Source organism: Mobula hypostoma, chromosome 20 (genome assembly GCF_963921235.1).
Source record: "Mobula hypostoma chromosome 20, sMobHyp1.1, whole genome shotgun sequence".
In the NCBI taxonomy this organism is placed as follows: domain Eukaryota; kingdom Metazoa; phylum Chordata; class Chondrichthyes; order Myliobatiformes; family Myliobatidae; genus Mobula; species Mobula hypostoma.
This window is the reverse complement of record NC_086116.1, coordinates 38,245,726-38,265,815: the sequence shown is the minus strand read 5'-3', so window position 1 is coordinate 38,265,815 and position 20,090 is coordinate 38,245,726. Positions and strand designations below refer to the sequence as shown.

The window sequence follows — 20,090 nt, the reverse complement described above, 5'->3', positions numbered from 1 at the left end:
CTTGTGTTCAAAAATCAGTTGATTTTTGTCACTGATAGTTGGCAAGAAATAAGCAGCAAGACAATTCAGAATTATTTTGCTCACTGTGGTCTCCAGCATTCAGGCTTACAGATGTCAGAAATGGCCAGGAGTAAAAAATGAAATGATGTCACTATTTCAACAAGATAGGAACTAAAAAGAATTTGAAAGTAATGATAATCAGCTTAAATGTTACAATGAAAACAAGGATTTGAAGATGGAATCGTTGAAAGCATAGTATAAGGGCATTATCTGCACTAGGTGCCTGCGTTAATTTTGTTCATTTACAGTCAAGCAAAAGAACACAGCAGTGTGTTGGTTATCCGTTGTATCCAAAGATGACAGTGAAATCTGTGTGGGAGAGATTTCAAAGTGCATGCAGTTGCACTGGGATAGTTTCACTCTTTCGACCTTGGAGGTCCAGGTCCAATGGTACAAGCCGAGATCGTAAATGGCGTCTTCTTTGGTTGCAGTGGATAACCATGACTTATTCTGTGCCTTATCATGCCCTTTCGCTCTCGACATAGTGTTGCAGAACGCATTCTTGGCTACACCTGTCCGTACACCTTCTCCCTTCAGGACTCCAAACAGTCCTTCCAGGTAAGGCAACACTTCACCTGCGAATCTGCTGGGGTAGCCGATTGAATCTGGTGCTCCTGATACAGCCTCCTCTGCATTGGTGAGACCTGTTGTAAATTGGGTGACTGCTTTGTCAAGCACCTCAGCTCCTACCACCACAAGCGTAATTTCCACAAAGTGACCAAAAATTTTAATTTTGATTTCCATTCCGGCTCCAACCTGTCAGTCTAAGTCTTCTTATGTCAAGATGAGGCCGCCCTCAGGGTGGAGGAGCAACACCCTATATTTCGTCTGGGGATGGAACCACCCTCCAACCTGGTGGCATGAATACTGATTTCTCCTTTCAGTAATCTAACTTCTCCCCATTCCTCTATTCCCAACTCTGACTTTTTACCTCTTCTCACCTGCCTATCACTTCCTCTGGGGTCCCCTCCTCTTACCCTTTCTCTCCCATCTCCTTCTATCACTCTCCTCTCCTATCAGATTCCTTCTCCTTCAGTCCTTGACCTTTCCCACCCACCCAGCTTCACCTATCACCTTCCAGCTAGCCTCCTTCCACTCCCTCTCCACATTTTTATTCTGGCGTCTTCCTGTATCAGTTCTGAAGAAGGGGCTCTGCCCGAAGCATCAGCTGCTTATTCATTTCCATAGACACTACCTGATCTGTTGAGTTCCTCCAGCATTTTGTGTATGTTGCTTTGAATTTCCAGCATCTGCCGACTTTCATGTTTATAACTTACATAATGAAACCAGGCAGATTTGATACTGAACCATGACTGCCACAGCCTAACTGCAGTTATCCACATATTAATGCTTGTATACCAGACCCAGACAATTTCCATACAAGTTTCCTGTATTCCTTCATCCAACCCAACTGATAGCTGAACTCTTCCCCTGAAACAAAAATATTGTTAATGGACGTCAAAGCTTCAACCTGCTGATTGCACATCATGTGGGAGAAGGATACAACCAAAATCTGGTGAACACAGAAATTTTATAAAAGAATCACATTTTTCATCATGGTACTTCTCTGATGAGATACTAGATTTAATATTTCAGTAACAACCAGTTAACTCATATTATTAAACTCAAATAAATTAAAGGAAATTATGCTCTGAAAATCATTTTCCTATGTTTTCCTATATTTTTATATAAGCAAAAATATTTTCTTATAATAATAGAACAAAGAGTATTTTCTTAACACAGAATAGTAAGAATAGGAAACCTGCCAAATTGTGTGTCTGGTTTCCATTTTATTCTGTACACAAAGAATAGGCTTCAGTCTTCCTTATGAGCAATGTGCTTGAACTTGTAGTACTTTTTGCTCATTATTATAGCACATGTATTCAATCTGATATTGATCAAAAACACTATTTCACATTACTCCTATACACAGCAAACAGCCAAACAAAGCAGAAAAGTCAAATACTGCTGTAGGTAAATTTTAGAAATTGGCATAATCTATATGTGTAGCAATCTCCTTCAGAACAAAGGAAAATGCATCAAAGAACAAATCACGTCTGTTCCTTCTGTGAGAGGCAATATCCATGCTGAAAGTTTAAAAAGGGAAAGGTAAAATCTACAATAATCATACCCTTCAGAATTATCTGTGCCAGGTTCACATTCACATTACCATTATAATAGTAACACTGGAAAAGTTAGGGGAGGGTGAGCTTCAATGACAGTTTTGGTTTTAAGCTAATGAGTCTGGGGCATTTCCCCTAAAGTCATCTGACTGGCATCTACATAGTAATGACAGCCTCAACCTGGCTCATAAACATCCACGTTCGCACCTGAAAAATCATTCAATTTATTGTTTCCATGATGGTGATAGCTTCCAGGTGGAAAGAGTGTGGGTTTAGATTTAATGCAGTAATGATTCAACCCAGAAAACTGCATTCTTCACAATTCGTAGCATGTGAGAAAAGCTCCTGTACATAATCTGGGTGCAGCTGGAGGATGTGTTGGATGTTCAATACTCCACCAATTCGTTCAACAGCTACTCCAATAACCATATGCCAAACTTTCCTCATTATCAATTAAAACCTGAGCATTTATTTTGGTGTCAAATTCCTTCTGATCAAACTGCTTAATTTAAAGAAACCAGAGATGGACACAGCCTGATGTTACACAAAAATGACTGCTGTCAGTTTGTTCTGACAATATATGCTGCCATACCATTTTTAAAAAGTGTCATAGACACTGGTGTAGAAGACATAATTTATGAGAAGAAAGTGTAACTTGCCATAAAGAAAGTAGAGGCTATGCTTGGAGAAAATTTGCAACACAGTTTTACATTTGTTTGGCTTTTATGAGAGCATGATATGGAAGACTGAGAATGGATGAGGAGTTAAACAACGAAGGAGCTGACAAAACAGAAGTAGGTGCTAAATGGCAGAAAACGAAGTTCATCTTAGGTTCGTGGTTGTGAATGTGACAGTCCAGACACCTGCTGAGAAGATAAAGGTTCTATCATTTAATGGCACCATACGAGAGAAAGGAATATCACTTTCAGGCTCACAGCAGTGCAGAGATACTTTCCAAACACTGCAGCAGCTCAGACTCCAACAGCTCACTCCTGCTTCCTCAATGCCAATTCAGAATTGGTACTCATGATGGCCTAGTCAGCAATCCTCATATGGAAAGAATGACCCTTTCTAAAATAAACTGGCAATCTCAAAAATACCTACAATTACCCACTCTCAAATGTTTATCCAGATCAATATGAAATCCTTTTCACCATCAACTGATTCCATTACTTCCCAAAAACACTGTGTCCAAACCCCCAACATCTATTGGATAAAATAACAACAGATTTAAACTCTGAGTGCATTCCTATTTACATTTAAATCATGGTTTTCTAATTCTGGAATAAATGAAAATTTCCTATGTATTTGAATTTAATTCATTCAATGAAGGGCCATGAATATTTGAACACTTAATCAATCAGTATCCCATAAGAAAATTAAGCTCTTCAAATTGTTACATTACAACTAAAGCTGACCAAGAATCTATTCAGGCCCCCATCCTCCTCAGCATTCAAACGAGTAACGATTCATAATAATACCTTGTTTCGCTTTCTACCTAACCACTTCTTTAAATCCTCCACAAAGTTGTCTACTTACATGCTCAACATCTTCTTAATCAAACAACAAAATTCTATTTTCCAAAGCCAACAATCCCCTGACATACAGTACTTTCTCTAGGCATATAAATCTATATTTCCATGTTCCATGATTCCAGCTTCTTCAATACATTCTATTTAAATCACTTACCTGATCCCTGAGCATAGAGCTTCTCTTACTAAATTGCTCTTGAATGTTTGGAACTATAAATTATACCAACCACCATTCACATGAAAGTAATTTACACAGTGGCAGTGGGCAAGGGAAATAACCAGACCAATTAATTAAATAAATAAAAACCTCTGGATTTATAATTCAAGTTAAATAACCTTTGCCAATCTTAAAATTTGAAGTTTGAAACTGTTTGTGGTCATTTGCAAAATGAATCATACTCAAAAGATACTAAATCTTGATTTGGTTTTGTTACTATTATTGTTGTATTTTTATTTTTTGCTCAGCTCAAACTGGTCAAACCTGAGGTACAGGTATAGCCAAGAACACTCATTTCTCAACTGCTAAGAACTTCCAGATTATTCTAATAGTGTTCTAAAATTTACTCTTTTTTTAAAACTGACAAGCTAATGCAGAAAGCTGACAGCGATGCAGGTGGATGCTTTCCTGGTGTCATGGATTCTTGATTACTCGACTGGCAGACCACAGTACGTGTGCTTGCAACACTGTGTGTCCGACAGAGTGATCAGCAACACTGGGGCTCCACAGGGGACTGTCTTGTCTCTCTCTCTCTTCACCATTTACACCTCGGACTTCAAATACTGCACAGAGTCTTGTCATCTTCAGAAATTTTCTGATGACTCTGTCATAGTTGGATGCATCAGCAAGGGAGATGAGGCTGAGTACAGGGCTACGGTAGGAAACTTTGTCACATGGTGTGAGCAGAATTATCTGCAGCTTAATGTGAAAAAGACTAAGGAGCTGGTGGTAGACCTGAGGAAGGCTAAGGCACCGGTGACCCCTGTTTCCATCCAGGGGGTCAGTGTGGACATGGTGGAGGATTACAAATACCTGGGGATACGAATTGACAATAAACTGGACTGGTCAAAGAACACTGAGGCTGTCTACAAGAAGGGTCAGAGCCGTCTCTATTTCCTGAGGAGACTGAGGTCCTTTAACATCTGTCAGACAATGCTGAGGATGTTCTACGAGTCTGTGGTGGCCAGTGCGATCATGTTTGCTGTTGTGTGCTGGGGCAGCAGGCTGAGGGTAGCAGACACCTACACAATCAACAAACTCATTCGTAAGGCCAGTGATGTTGTGGGGATGGAACTGGACTCTCTCACGGTGGTGTCTGAAAAGAGGATGCTGTCCAAGTTGCATGCCATCTTGGACAATGTCTCCCATCCACTACATAATGGACTGGTTGGGCACAGGAGTACATTCAGCCAGAGACTCATTCCTCCGAGATGCAACACTGAGCGTCATAGGAAGTCATTCCTGCCTATGGCCATCAAACTTTACAACTCCTCCCTTGGAGGGTCAGACACCCTGAGCCAATAGGCTGGTCCTGGACTTATTTCCTGGCATAATTTACATATTACTATTTAATTATTTATGGTTTTATTACTATTTAATTATTTATGGTGCAACTATAACGAAAACCAGTTTCCCTTGGGATCAATAAAGTATGACTATGACTAAAACAAAAAAATTATCCAAGACAAAATTTATATAAAAAATCAGGATATAGGACTTGCATAGCACTGTATATCCTTAGAAGTTTTCTGACTGCTGTTTAATTTTTTTAATATATCTGTTACTCCGCTTTGTCCTCCTGTCCAAGGTTGTATTAACCTAATTGCATTCCATATAATAGTGTTTTCTAAAATTTGTCATTTTAGTTCCTATTTTCCTTTGTAAACTTTTCAGAACAGTTTCGTCCAAGATATTATGCCAAAAGAATACATTAATACAAGTATAGTAAAAAGTGTTTATTGCCTTTATTAGATCTTTACTATTGAGTTGTGTTTGGCAGATTTTCTTAAGCCTTGAAGTAAACTCAGGTCAAAATTCTTCCCTTTATCACACTATGATCTATTTTCTTTGCTTGCAGATATTCCTCTATCTGTTGTATTGTATCCTGCTGCTCTGTTTTAAACTCAACTAGCTCTATTGCACCTTTATGTTTAATATTCTGCACTTATCTAGTCCAAAGTTGATGGTTATATATTTAGACAGTAATTCTACCATTTGAATTAAATACTTTAACTTTACTGATTAAGGAGTATATCACTTCAAATTGTCTGTGTCTAGAAGGTGTGCCATGGTGTAATTCATTTGGTAGTCTCTGATTTTATACCTTATTTTCATCCGATTCAGTAAATTAGAGAGCAGGTTTAAAGCAAGTCAAAACCACAGTGGGCTTCAAGAGACCCCCTGGAAAATGCCTCGGTTTATTTTGATTGGTTTTCTTTTTTGATCATTAATAGATAGGGTGATTATAGTACACCAATGCTTCATCAGATGTTGTCGGAAGGCGGAATTTCACAAGTATTGGGTGCAGTTTATCTATATTAAAAACTTCTATTAACCATGGGTGTGGGTCAGAATCAAATGCTTTTTGGCAGTCAACATTATAACAAGATGAAAGGTTTCTGCTTTTCCACTGGGCTTGATTTAGAATTACAGAAACTATTATCAGTTTTACTTTATATCCTTCCATACCTTTAGGGCATCCTTTCTGCTCTTCCATAAGTATAATGTTGTTTAACTTGTGAGTGGTGATTAGTTGCAAGATGCATGATGTTACGGTTTTATATACAGTTTGTAAACAAGTAATAGGATGATATTTTGATGAGCCATTTGTGATTTCTCCTTTAGACAAGAGATATGTTTTACCTTCTGTGAAAAATTTGGGCACTTTTTCGAGATTTAATAAAATTGTTGATATGTATTAATAAGTACGGGTGAAGGCAAGTAAATTTTTTGTGCCAATAATTATGAATATTATCACTGCCAGAACTTTTCCAGTTATAGGTAATCTTTATAACCACTTTTTGCATATCCATTGTAACTTCAGGTGATTGCATGTCTTCAGTTGTGTGAGTGTTCTTTTTCCTTCCTAATCCTGCCTGCTTCTTGATTGTGTATCGCCCTGCTGATTATCTCTGTGCTTGTTAGTAATTCTGTGCCAGGATTGGTGACATTTCGGTGTGTTGAATTTAGTTTTAATGTTCTGTGTAACCATTTTTCCATTGTTCCTGAACTGAGAATTCTGATTTCTTCGTCTCGTACATTTCATGTATCTATTTGGTCTGGGTTTGTATGCAACAAGTTTTTATTTTAGTATATCTATAAATTCTACTATATCTTTGTTAGGTTGATCGTATCTTGTATGGATCTTATATTTCATTAGCTTTTCTTTTAACTTTTTTTGCTCGGGTTATCTATTTTATATTCCATTTGGTGGGCTATTTCTGCTCGTTAGGCTTTAATATTGATTCTTAATCTCTTCTGCCATACTGGAGTTCTCATTTCATTACTCAGTTTTGGGTTTCTATTAATGAGTGCCTCCACTCTGGAGCCACTTGCACTGTACTGCTGTTAATAGCTCTTCAAATGTTTCAAGTTTTCCTAAATATTGTAGTAATAGAATATTGCTGACAGTATTTACAAATTTTGATGAAGTGGCTTGATTTGGTATGTAGGGTCTTTTTGTTAGGTCAGTGCCATGCATTCTGTTGTGTGATGTTAAGTGTTAGGATAACTTTGTCTGTAAACTCAGTTTTGTCATCAGCGTTCGTGGAGGCTCTACATCTGTGTAGTTGCTATTATCATTGGTTATTATTATTGCCGTCACATACACAAAGGTCTATGGAAAAGCTTGAATACTGTTCATACAGATCAAGGATTTACACAGTACATTGAGGTAGTACATGATAAAATATGTTGCCGAATGAAGTCTAACAACTCTTCCAATTCAGTCCTGAAGATTAACTGATTTCCTCAAATAAAGGCATGGAAGTTAATAAAGATTCCTTGACTTGCTTAAAATAAAATAGTGCCCATGAAAATGTAAATGCATGTTATGAAATCAGAGAAGTACAGCACAGAAACAGCCCATTTAGTCCATGCTAAAACCATTTAAACTCCCACTGATCTGCAACAGGACCATAGCTCTCCACACCCCTACCATTCATGTACCTATCCTAACTTCTCTTAAACATTAACATCGAGTTCATCTGCACCTCTTGTACTGGCACGTCATTCCACACTCTCACGACCCTGAGTGAAGAAGCTTCCCTCATGTTCCCCTTAAACTTCTCACCTTTCACCCTTAAACCATGACCTCTGGTTGTAGTCCCACCCAACCTCAGTGGAAAAGGCCTGCTTCCATTAACCCTATCGCTATCCCTCATAATTTTGCACATCTCTATTCAATCTCCTCTCAATCTTCTATGTTCTGAGGACTACAGTCCCAACTTATTCAACCTAGCTTACAACTCTAGTACTCCAGTCCTGGCAACAGCCTTGCAAATTTTCTCTGTACTCTTTCAACCTTCTTTTCATCTTTCCTGTAGGTAGGTGACCAAAAATGCACACAATACTCCAAATTAGGCCTCACCAACATCTTATACAATTTTGACATCATATCCGATCTCCTGTACTCAGTATTTTAGTTTATGAAGGCCAACGTGTCAAAAGCTTTCTTTATGAACCTATCTACCTGTGACACCACTCAACAAATTATGGACCTGTAATCCCAGATCCTTTGTTCTATCACACTCCTCGGTGCCCTACCGCGCACTGTGTAAGATCTACCCTGTTTGGTCCTACCAAAGTACAAAACTCCACACTTGTCTGCATTACATTCCATCTGCGATTTTTCAGCCCATTTTCCCAGCTGATGCAGATCCCTCAGCAAGCCATGATAGACTTCCTCACTATCCACTACGTCCTCAATCTTGGTGTCATCTGCAAATTTGCTGATCCAGCTAACCACATGTTCATCTAGACCATTGCTATAAATGAAAGCAACAAATAACCCAGCACACCAAAAGTCACAAGCCTCCAGTCAGAGAGGCAACCCTCTACTATCAGCCTTTAGCTTCTCCACAAAGCCAATATCTTACCCAATTTACTACCCATCTTGAATGCCATATGAATGAACTTTTTTGACCAATCTCCCTTGCAGGTTGTCGTCTTGTCAAATGCCTTGCTAAAGTCCATGTAGACAACATCCTCTGCCTTGCCTTCATCCACTTTCCAGTTAACTTCCCTGAAAAACTCTATAAAATTTGTTAGACATGCCCTACCACACACAAAGCCATGCTGACTATCTTTAATCAGTCAATGTCTGTCCACATACTTACGTATCTGACCCCTTAGAATACCTCTCAATAACTTTCCCATAAGTGATGTCAGACTCAACAGCCTTTAATTTCCTGGTTTATGGTTAAAGCCTTGTTTAAACAGCAGAACAACACTGGCTATCTGCCAATTCTCTGGTACCTCTCCTGTCGCTAAGGATGATTTAAGTATCTCTGCTAGGGCCCCAGAAATTTCTGTACTTGCCTCCCATAGGGACTAAGGTCTCCAGAGGACCAATTTTGTCCTTTGCAATCTTTTTGCTCTTAACGAGGCCCTAGCAGAGATATTTAAATCAACCTTAGCAACAGGAAAGCAAAAGGATTTTCCTCCACCTTGCTAGACTAGTTTCATGCCTTCTATTAGCCCTCCTGATTTCTTTCTGAAGTGTTCTCTTGCCAAGTCATTTCGACCATAACTGCTGGTACAGTACACAGTAAAAACGAGACATTTTTCAATACTATGGTGCTACATGAAACAATACAAAAACTACACTGAACTACGTAAAACAACACAAAAACTACACTATAGACCTACCCAGGACTACATAAAGTACACAAAACAGTGCAGGCATTACAATAAATAATAAATAAGACAATAGGCACAGTAGAGGGCAGTAGGTTGGTGTCAATCCAGGCTCTGGGTATTGAGGAGTCTGATGGCTTGGGGGAAGAAACTGTTACATAGTCTGGTCGTGAGAGCCTGAATGCTTCGGTGCCTTTTGCCAGATGGCAGGAGGGAGAAGAGTTTGTATGAAGGGTGCATGGGGTCCTTCATAATGCTGTTTGCTTTACGGCTGCAGCCTGTGGTATAAATGTCTGTAATGGCGGGAAGAGAAACCCCGATGATCTTCTCAGCTGACCTCACTATTCGCTGCAGGGTCTTGCAATCCCAGATGGTGCAATTTCTGAACCAGGCAGTGTTGCAGCTGCTCAGGATACTCTCAATACAACCTCTGCAGAATGTGGTGAGGATGGGGGGTGGGAGATGGACTTTTCTCAGCCTTCGCAGAAAGCAGAGATGCTGCTGGGTTTTCTTTGCTATGGAGCTGGTTTTGAGGGACCAGGTGAGATTCTCCGCCAGGTGAACACCAAGAAATTTGGTGCTCTTAACGATCTCTACAGAGGATGTTCAGCAGAAAGTGGTCGCTCCGTGTCCTCCTGAAGTCAACAACCATCTCTTTTGTTTTGTTCACATTCAGAAACAGGTTGTTGGCTCTGCACCAGTCCGTTAGCCGCTGTACCTCCTCTCTGTATGCTGACTCATCATTCTTGCTGCTGAGACCCACCACGGTCGTGTCAGCAGGGAACTTGATGATGTGGTTCAAGCAACACTCACAACATGCTGGAGGAACTCAGCAGGTCGGGCAGCATCCGTGGAAAAGAACAGTCAACGTTTTGGGCCGGAACCCTTCATCAGGACTGAAGAGGGAAGGGGCAGAGGCCCTATAAAGAAGGTAGGGGGAGGGTGGGAAGGAGAAGGCTGGTAGGTGCCAGGTGACAAACCAGTAAGGGGAAAGATCAAGGGGTGGGGGAGGGGAAGCAGGGAGGGGATAAGCAGGAAAGGTGAAGAAGGAATAGGGGAAAACACAATGGGTAGTAGAAAGAGGCGAAACCATGAGGGAGGTGATAGGCAGCTGGGGGAGGGGGCAGAATGAAACAGGGATGGGGGAAGGGAGGGGGAGGGAATTACCAGAATTACCTATCACCTCCCTCATGGTTCCACCTCCTTCCACTACCCATTGTGCTTCCCCCTATTCCTTCTTCACCTTTCCTGCCTATCCCCTCCCTGCTTCCCCTCCCCCACCCCTTGATCTTTCCCCTTACTGGTTTTTCACCTGGAACCTACCAGCCTTCTTCCCACCCTCCCGCTACCTTCTTTATAGGGCCTCTGCCCCTTCCCTCTTCAGTCTTGACGAAGGGTTCTGGCCCAAAATGTTGACTGTTCTTTTCCACGGATGCTGCCCGACCTGTTGAGTTCCTCCAGCGTGTTGTGAGTGCTGCTTTGACCCCAGCATCTGCAATTCATTTTGTGTTTATGATGTGGTTCGAACTGTCTGTTGCAGCACAGTCGTGGGTCAGCAGAGTGAACAGCAGTGGACTGAGCACACAGCCCTACGGGGCCCCCGTGCTCAGTGTGATGGTGTTGGAGATGCTGCTTCCAATCCAGACTGACTGAGATCTCCCAGTCAGGAAGTCTAGGATTCAGTTGCAGAGGGAGGTGTTCAGGCCCAGTAGGCTCAGCTTTCCAATCAGTTTCTGAGGAATGATTGTGTTGAATGCTGAACTGAAGTCTATGGTGTTGAATGCTGAAGTCTATGAACAGTATTTGAACGTACGTGTCTTTTTTGTCCAGGTGGAGGGTAATGGCAACGGCGTCATCTGTTGAGCAGTTGGGACAGTACGCAAACTGCAGGGGGTCCAGTGAGGGGAGAGGCAGGGTCTTGATGTGCCTCATGACGAGCCTCTCATTTCATGATGATGGATGTGAGTGCAACGGGACGGTAGTCGTTGAGGCAGGACACTGAAGACTTCTTCGGCACGGGGACGATGGTGGCATTTCTTATACTCCATAAGTACCTCATTTGTTCGTACCTGCTCTGCACCTCCCATTTCCTCTTAATCACAGCCTCAATATCTCTTGAAAACCAAGGTACAGTACACTTGTTAACTTTACCTTTTATTCTGACAGGCACATACATGCTTTGGACTCTCAAAATTTCACTTTTGAATGCCTTCCACTTACCAAGTACATCTTTGCCAGAAAACAGCTGGTCCCAATCCAAACTTGCCAGATCATTTCTGATACCGTCAAAACTGGCCATTCTCCAATTTAGAATCTCAACCCATGGATCAGACCTATCTTTTTCCATATTTATTTTATAATGGCATTGTGGTCACTAGATGCGAAGTCTTCCCCGACACAAACTTGTGTTGCACGCCCTGTCTCAGTCCCTAATAGCAGATCCAGCATTGCACACTATAATGAACTGACAAAGGACACTTCCCTGAACACACCACCTCATCTAGTCACTTTACAGTAAGGGATTACCAGTCAATATGTGGAAAGTTAAAATCACCTACTCTAACAACTTGTTTCTTGCAAACAGTCGGTGATTTCTTTACAAATTTATTCCTCTGAATCCCTGGGTGGTCTGTAATTAGGGCCCATTAACCTTGCTTATTTCTCAGTTCCACCCATAATGCCTCACTAGATGAGTTCTCCAGTCTGCCTAATGGAACACCGCTGTGACATTTTCCCTGACTAGTAACACCACCCCTTCTCCTTTAATCCCTCCCTCCCTGTCACGTCTAAAACAGCGGAACCCCACAATACTGAGCTGCCAGTCCTGTCCCTCCTGCAACTGAGCCTCCCTAATGGCTACAATATCATAATTTCAGGTGTTGATCCACGTTCTGAGCTCATCTGCCTTTCCTACTTATTGCATTGAAATATATACAGCTCAAGACACTAGTTGCACCATGCTCAACCTTTTGATTCCTGACTTTGTCTGAGGTATTACCAACATCTGCCTCCACAACCTCTCCATTATCTGTTCTGGCACTCTGCTTTCCAGCCCCCTGCAACTCTAGTCTAATACAGACATCCCGCCCTGCAAAAACTCATTTCAGGGAGGTAGCACCATCAATTTGCGGGAGACTTCCAGGAGAGGTGGGATGTCTGCAATAGAGTAGCTCCTTAGCAGCTGGCCAGCTAGTTTAAATAATGTTAGCTATGCTAATGAATGAATGACACCTGTTAAACTCACCTCAACATGTCTTTTACAGTCTTAACCCACCATGGGCAATAGAAAAGTTACTGTTGCAAACAGTGCAGCGAGCAACACTGTCATTATTTTTGACCGCTATTAGGCAGGGGTACACTTCAGTGTAGTCTGGGGTGATGTACGTTTTTCTTTGGAACACTCTGCCACTCTGACTTTTTTTGGAACTCTCTCGTTCTTGTTCTTGCTCTTGCTCTCTCTCTATCGCACGCAGGCGTGCACTCTCTCCCTCGTGGTTGGTCTCACTCTCTCGTGCTTGCTTTCTCGCTCTCTCTCTCGTGGTCACTCTCACTCGCTCTCTCGTGCTTGCTTTCTCGCTCTCATTCTCTCTCTCTCTCTCATGCTTGCTTTCTCGCTCTCATTCTCTCTCTCTCTCATGCTTGCTTTCTCGCTCTCTCTCATGGTCGCTCTCACTCGCTCTCTCGCGCTTGCTTTCTCGCTCTCATTCTCTCTCTCTATCGCACGCAGGCGCGCACTCTCTCCCTCGTGGTCGCTCTCACTCTCTCACGCTTGCTTTCTCGCTCTCATTCTCTCTCTCTCTCGTGCTTGCTTTCTCGCTCTTGCTCTCACTCTCTCGCGCTTGCTTTCTCGCTCTCTCGTGGTCGCTCTCACTCGCTCTCTCGCGCTTGCTTTCTCGCTCTCGTTCTCGCTCTCTCTCTCGCGCTTGCTCTCTCTCTCTCTCTCTCGCGCTTGCTCTCTCTCTCTCTCTCTCACACACACACACACGCTCACTCTCAAAAAAATCAATTTCCAGGACATTGTATATAATTTGCGGGCATCAGGGAGCCACTATTAATTTGCGGGAGACTCCCGGAACTTCCGGGAGAGGTGGGATGTCTGCTAATATATTTAAAAAGATCAAGGTTGCCCAGTTTTGTCAGCAGTAGTGAAACCAGCCACACAAATTGCAGTTGTTTTTGACAAACACTGGCTGGAAAGCAAAAATCCATCAGTAAAAATCTGCAATTAAATCATTGAGAAACACATTAGATTGTGCATGAGCCTTCCACAAAAATGACATCTGCATGCAACTCTGCAGTGGGCGGCATATTTTGGGAGACATGAAACAAGAACTGTGAAAATATTTGAAAGGTTACATTCTGTTTGATTCATCTACAACTTGCAGTTCTTCTGTGTCTAACCACTACTTCCTATAATAGTTGTGTTTTAAAACTGTAGATTTCACTTCAGGTAGACAAAAGTTTCACTTCAGATGAGATTGGGAGAATGATATACTTGTAATGCTTCTGGTTGTTTACTGCCATCGAAGGTAATGTGCATGAACATTTTTGAAAATTATCATTGGAGTGCTACTTTTGCTCTCTCATACATTCTTTCACTGATCAAGTCCATCTCTTAATTCAGTCATTATAAACACAAATATACAAAGCAAGATAAAGCAATTCTTAGAATTGACAAGAAGAGTAACAACCTAAATGATTACTTTCCCAAAATATTCACAAGGCTTAACACATAAATTCCAACAGATAATTTAAAACTGTAATGCACTAAATGATCTGACAGGGATTTAAATATAACCCTGGAGTTTAATGAAATTATGAGAATGTTGATAAAAACTGGGGAATAGTTGAGTCACACAATGCAGCAAAAAAAAGGAACTGCGAACAGTGATGAAAACATAATGTATATCATGTTTAAAAGACCAAGAAGACAATGGATCTCTTGTCCAACTAGAATTCAATTAAAAATCATGTTGGTAAAAAAGATTATGGTTATCTCTACAATTGTCTATAATATATAAAAAAACTAACTTAGCCTCTGTTATAAGTTGACTCAAGATACAGTTCAGTGTAATGTAAGGCAGAAAAGTATGAAATTAACAATTTGAATTTGTTACATAGACCAGACTGCCTAGAGAACTAATGCTGTAATCTATTTTTACAATAATGACCTAGAACTGTGAGATCAAGAAACTGCATTTTAAAATTCAATGTAATTTGCTGACATTCAGGAAGTACACTGCATGAAGCAGTGCAATCAAAATCAGTACCTCAGAATTTAGACTGAGCTAAACTTAACAATGGTTCAAACAATGGCAGGCGATACCTAACAGATGTGTATAAAACAGGAATGAAAAACAGCAATTTTTAAATTTTATGAATGACACTGAACTACTAAATGATTATTTTAAAAGAGAGGAAGACAACTTAACTGATGTGACCCTCAATAAAACCAGCATGCTAACATGGTCTTAGATCTGTTATTTGCAGCTTCTGTGATAGCCAAATACTTTATCTTTCACAGAAGCTGAATTTAGTCCCAGAAACTGTTAGCACCTCGATGTAGTGTTTCATAGTCTGATTCTGTTCAACAAGGGGCAAAAATTTCTGGATACCGATTTGTTTACATGGGTGTGCATTGTAATTTCAGTATAACCATTCCAACATGAAGCTGGCTTACCACCTGACATAGGGCTAGAGTCAAACAACAGGTTAAGAGGCCCTTCAGCCCAGTGAATTCATGCAGATCCTCAAACGCACATTTATACGAATCCTACACTGACATTTTATTCTCCCCACTTACCTCCACTCAGATGTTACCACTCACCTACAGAATAGAGGTGATTAACAGTGGCCAACTGACCTACCAACCAGCCTGTCTTTGAAATACAAGAAAATGGAGCAACAAGGAGAATATGCTCAACACGAGAGCACTAGAAGCCAGCAAACCACCCAAATCAGTAAAGCTACAAAAAGGCAGCTTTATCAGCTACCTCACAGTGCCAACTGAGATGGAAAAACCTCCACAGATCTTGCAGTACAGGCAGTCCCCGAGTTACAAACGTCCGACTTACGAGCAACTCGTACTTACGAACGGCCTGCCATAAAGCCTATTATATTGAAAATTCGAGTTAAATACAATGGTTCGTAATAATGAACACACGCACTATGTTGTGATGCTCATGAAAACATTGCGCGGCTTCAGCAGTTCGTCGGCTCGAGGAAGGAGAAGGCCATCCGCCATTTTAAGTCAGATCATGTTGCTGTTAACACTGTGTTGAGTGTGTAACTTTGTAGTTGGCTTAAATTTTTCTATTATTTACCCTTGTAACCATGTCTCCAAAGCATAAATCCGATGCAAGTGCTGATGATGGATCAAAGAAAAGGAAAACCATCATGACTGGAAATAATAAAGCGATTGGAAACAGGTGAAATGCCATCAGTCATTGGAAAAGCGTTAGGCTACAGTTGGTCAACGATCAAAACAATTTTAAAAGATAAAGTGAGAATAATGAAGCATGTGAAAGGCCCTGGCCCAACGAAAGCTACAATTAGACCATAAGACCATACGACAAAGGAGCTGGTCAGCCATTCGGCCCATCAAGTCTGCTCCGCCATTTTATCTTGAGCTGATCCATTCTCCCATTTAGTCCCACTCCCCCGCCTTCTCACCATAACCTTTGATGCCCTGGCTACTCAGATATCTATCAATCTCTGCCTTAAATACACCCAATGACTTGGCCTCCACTGCCGCCCATGGCAACAAATTCCATAGATTCACCACCCTCTGGCTAAAAAAATTTCTTCGCATCTCTGTTCTGAATGGGCGCCCTTCAATCTTTAAGTCATGCCCTCTCGTACTAGACTCCCCCATCATGGGAAACAACTTTGCCACATCCACTCTGTCCATGCCTTTCAACATTCGAAATATTTCTATGAGGTCTCCCCTCACTCTTCTAAACTCCAAGGAATACAGTCCAAGAGTGGACAAATGTTCCTCATATGTTAACCCTCTCATTCCCGGAATCATTCTAGTAAATCTTCTCTGTACCCTCTCCAACATCAGCTCATCCTTTCTTAAATAAGGAGACCAAAACTGCCCACAGTACTCCATGTGAGGTCTCACCAGCACCTTATAGACCCTCAACATCACATCCCTGCTCCTATACTCTATTCCTCTAGAAATGACTGCCAAGGTTGCATTCGCCTTCTTCACCACCGACTCAACCTGGAGGTTAACCTTAAGGGTATCCTGTACGAGGGCTCCCAAGTCCCGTTGCATCTCAGAACTTTGAATTCTTTCCCCATTTAAATAATAGTCTGCCTGTCTATTTCTTCTGCCAAAGTGCATAACCATACACTTTCCAACATTGTATTTCATTTGCCACTTCTTAGCCCATTCTTCCAATCTATCCAAGCCTCTCTGCAGACTCTCCGTTTCCTCAGCACTACCGGCCCCTCCACCTATCTTCGTATCGTCAGCAAACTTAGCCACAAAGCCATCTATTCCATAATCCAAATCGTTGACGTACAATGTAAAAAGAAACGGCCCCAACACGGACCCCTGTGGAACACCACTGTTAACAGGGAGCCAACCAGAATAGGATCCCTTTATTCCCCACTCCCTGTTTCCCGCCAATCAGCCAACGCCCTATCCATGTATGTAATTTTCCCGCAATTTCATGGGCTCTTACTTTGTTAAGTAGCCTCATGTGTGGCACCTTGTCAAAGGCCTTCTGAAAATCCAAATATACAACATCCACTGCATTTCCCTTGTCTAGCCTACTTGTAATTTCCTCAAAAAATTGTAATAGGTTTGTCAGGCAGGATTTTCCTTTAAGGAATCCATGCTGAGTTCTGCTCATCTTGTCATATTCCTCCAGGTAACTCTGTAACCTCATCCTTGACAATCGACTCCAGCAACTTCCCAACCACCGATGTCAAGCTAACAGGGCTATAATTTCCTTTTTGCTTCCTCGCCCCCTTCTTAAATAGTGGAGTGACATTTGCAATCTTCCAGTCCTCCGGAACCATGCCAGAATCTATCGACTTTTGAAAGATCATCGCTAATGCCTCCGCAATCTCCAGAGCTACTTCCTTCAGAACACGAGGGTGCATTCCATCTGGTCTGGGAGATTTATCCACCTTTAGACTATTCAGCTTCCTGAGTACTTTCTCTGTCGTAATTGTGACTGCGCACACTTCTCTTCCTTGCCACCCTTGAGTGTCCGGTATACTGCTGATGTCTTCCTCAGTGAAGACTGATGCAAAATACTCGTTCAGTTCCTCCGCCATCTCCTTATCTCCCTATCTCCCATTACAATTTCTCCAGCATCATTTTCTATCAGTCCTATATTTACTCTCACCTGTCTTTTACTCTTTATATACTTGAAAAAGCTTTTAGTATCCTCTTTGATATTATTTGCTAGCTTCCTTTCATAGTTTATCTTTTCCCTCTTAATGACCTTCTTAGTTTCCTTTTGTAAGCTTTTAAAAACTTCCCAATCCTCTGTCTTCCCACTAATTTTTGCTTCCTTGTACGCCCTCTCCTTTGCTTTAACTTTGGCTTTAACTTCTCGTCAGCCACGGTTGCATCCTTTCTCCATTCAAAAATTTCTTCTTTTTTGGAATATACCTGTCTTGCACCTTCTTCACTTCTCACATAAACTCCAGCCACTGCTGCTCTGCCATCCTTCCCGCCAGTGTCCCTTTCCAGTCAACTTTGGCCAGTTCCTCTCTCATGCCACTATAATTTCCTTTACTCCACTGAAATACCGACACATCAGATGGCTTCTCATTTTCAAATTTCACAATGAACTCAATCATGTTACAATCACTGCCTCCTAAGGGTTCCTTCACCTCAATCTCTAATCACCTCTGGTTCATTAGACAATACCCAATCCAGTACAGCCGATCCCCTAGTGGGCTCAACAGCAAACTGTTCTAAAAAGCTGTTATTACTAAGCAACGCAGTGGTTTGATTATTGAAATGGAAAGGCTATTGATAATTTGGTTAGACGATCAAAATTAGCGTAATATTCCAATTAGCCTTACTTTACTGCAAGAAAAGGCTCGAAGCCTCTTCAATGATTTAAAAGCTGCACCTACAGCAAGTGAAGGTGATTATGATGAAGAGTTTGTTGCGTGTAGGGGGTTGATTCAATTGTTTCAAAGTGAGGGCAAATTTACATAATATTAAAGTGCAAGGTGAAGCAGCGAGTGTTGATGTAAGTGCTGCAAGTGATTTTCCTGAAATATTTAAAAAAATTATTGAGGGAGGTTATTTGCCAGTCCAAATATTTAATGTAGACGAGACTCGCTTATTATCGAAAAAAATGCCTGAAAGGACCTACATTTTGAAAGAGGAAAAAAGTGCACCAGGGCATAAGACATCGAAGGATAGGCTAACATTATTGCTTGGGGGTAACGCATCCGGGATTTCAAGCTCAAGCCTTTGCTTGTGTATCACTCCCCAAGTCCAAGGGCACTTTGCCGAAACATTTAAGGCATCTCTTCCCGTTATTTGGAAGGCAAATTCAAAGGCTTGGGTTACAATTGCCATCTTTGAAGATTTGTTCCTGCTGTTGAACGTTACTGCTTGGCCAAGAAAATACCTTTCAAGATTCTCCTTGTGCTTGACAATGCACCCGGACATCCAAGCACTTTAGATGACCTTCACCCCAATGTAAAGGTTGTATTTTTAGCCCCCAACACCACATCGCTACTTCAGCCAATGGATCAGGGAGTCATAGCCTCCTTTAATGCCTATTATTTACGGTGGACCTTCTCACAAGCAGTCAGGGCTACCCAAGATGATGTGCTGAGCTTAAGGAAGGTCTGAAAAAATTATAACATCTATGATGCCATCAAAAACATAGCTGATTCTTGGGATGAAGTGAAGCAGTCAAATATGAAAGGAGTGTGGAACAAATCCCCAATCCGCACATGCTTTTCAGGGGTTTACAGCTGACTACATCGCTGAAGCCAGGCAAGCTGTGGTTGATATTGGTAAAGAACTGCAGTTAGCCATCAGTGAAAATGATGTCGTAGAGTTACTCGGCTCCCATGCTGAAGAACTGACTAATGAAGACTTTATGGAACTATCATCTGCTGCTGGAGCATTTGAGGAAGAAAACTGGGACCGAAGGACTCCAGAACCGAAAAAGTTTGTGATGAAAGTGTTAGCTGAAGCCTTTCGTCTCACTGAAGCAGAGATAGAACATAGAACATAGAATAGTACAGCACATTACAGGCCCTTCGGCCCACAATGTTGTGCCGACCCTCAAACCCTGCCTCCCATATAACCCCCCACCTTAAATTCCTCCATATACCAGTCTAGTAGTCTCTTAAACTTCACTAGTGTATCTGCCTCCACCACTGACTCAGGCAGTGCATTCCACACACCAACCACTCTTTGAGTAAAAAACGTTCCTCTAATATCCCCCTTGAACTTCCCACCCCTTACCTTAAAGCCATGTCCTCTTGTATTGAGCAGTGGTACCCTCGGGAAGAGGTGCTGGC

General features: G+C 41.6%; 1 protein-coding gene across 5 annotated transcripts in view; it reads right to left on the bottom strand.

Annotated features, from left to right (window-relative positions):
• Nucleotides 1-20,090, bottom strand: part of usp6nl (USP6 N-terminal like) — a 239,895-nt gene that overhangs the window by 107,784 nt on the left and 112,021 nt on the right. The gene's annotated exons all lie outside the window — the stretch shown is intronic.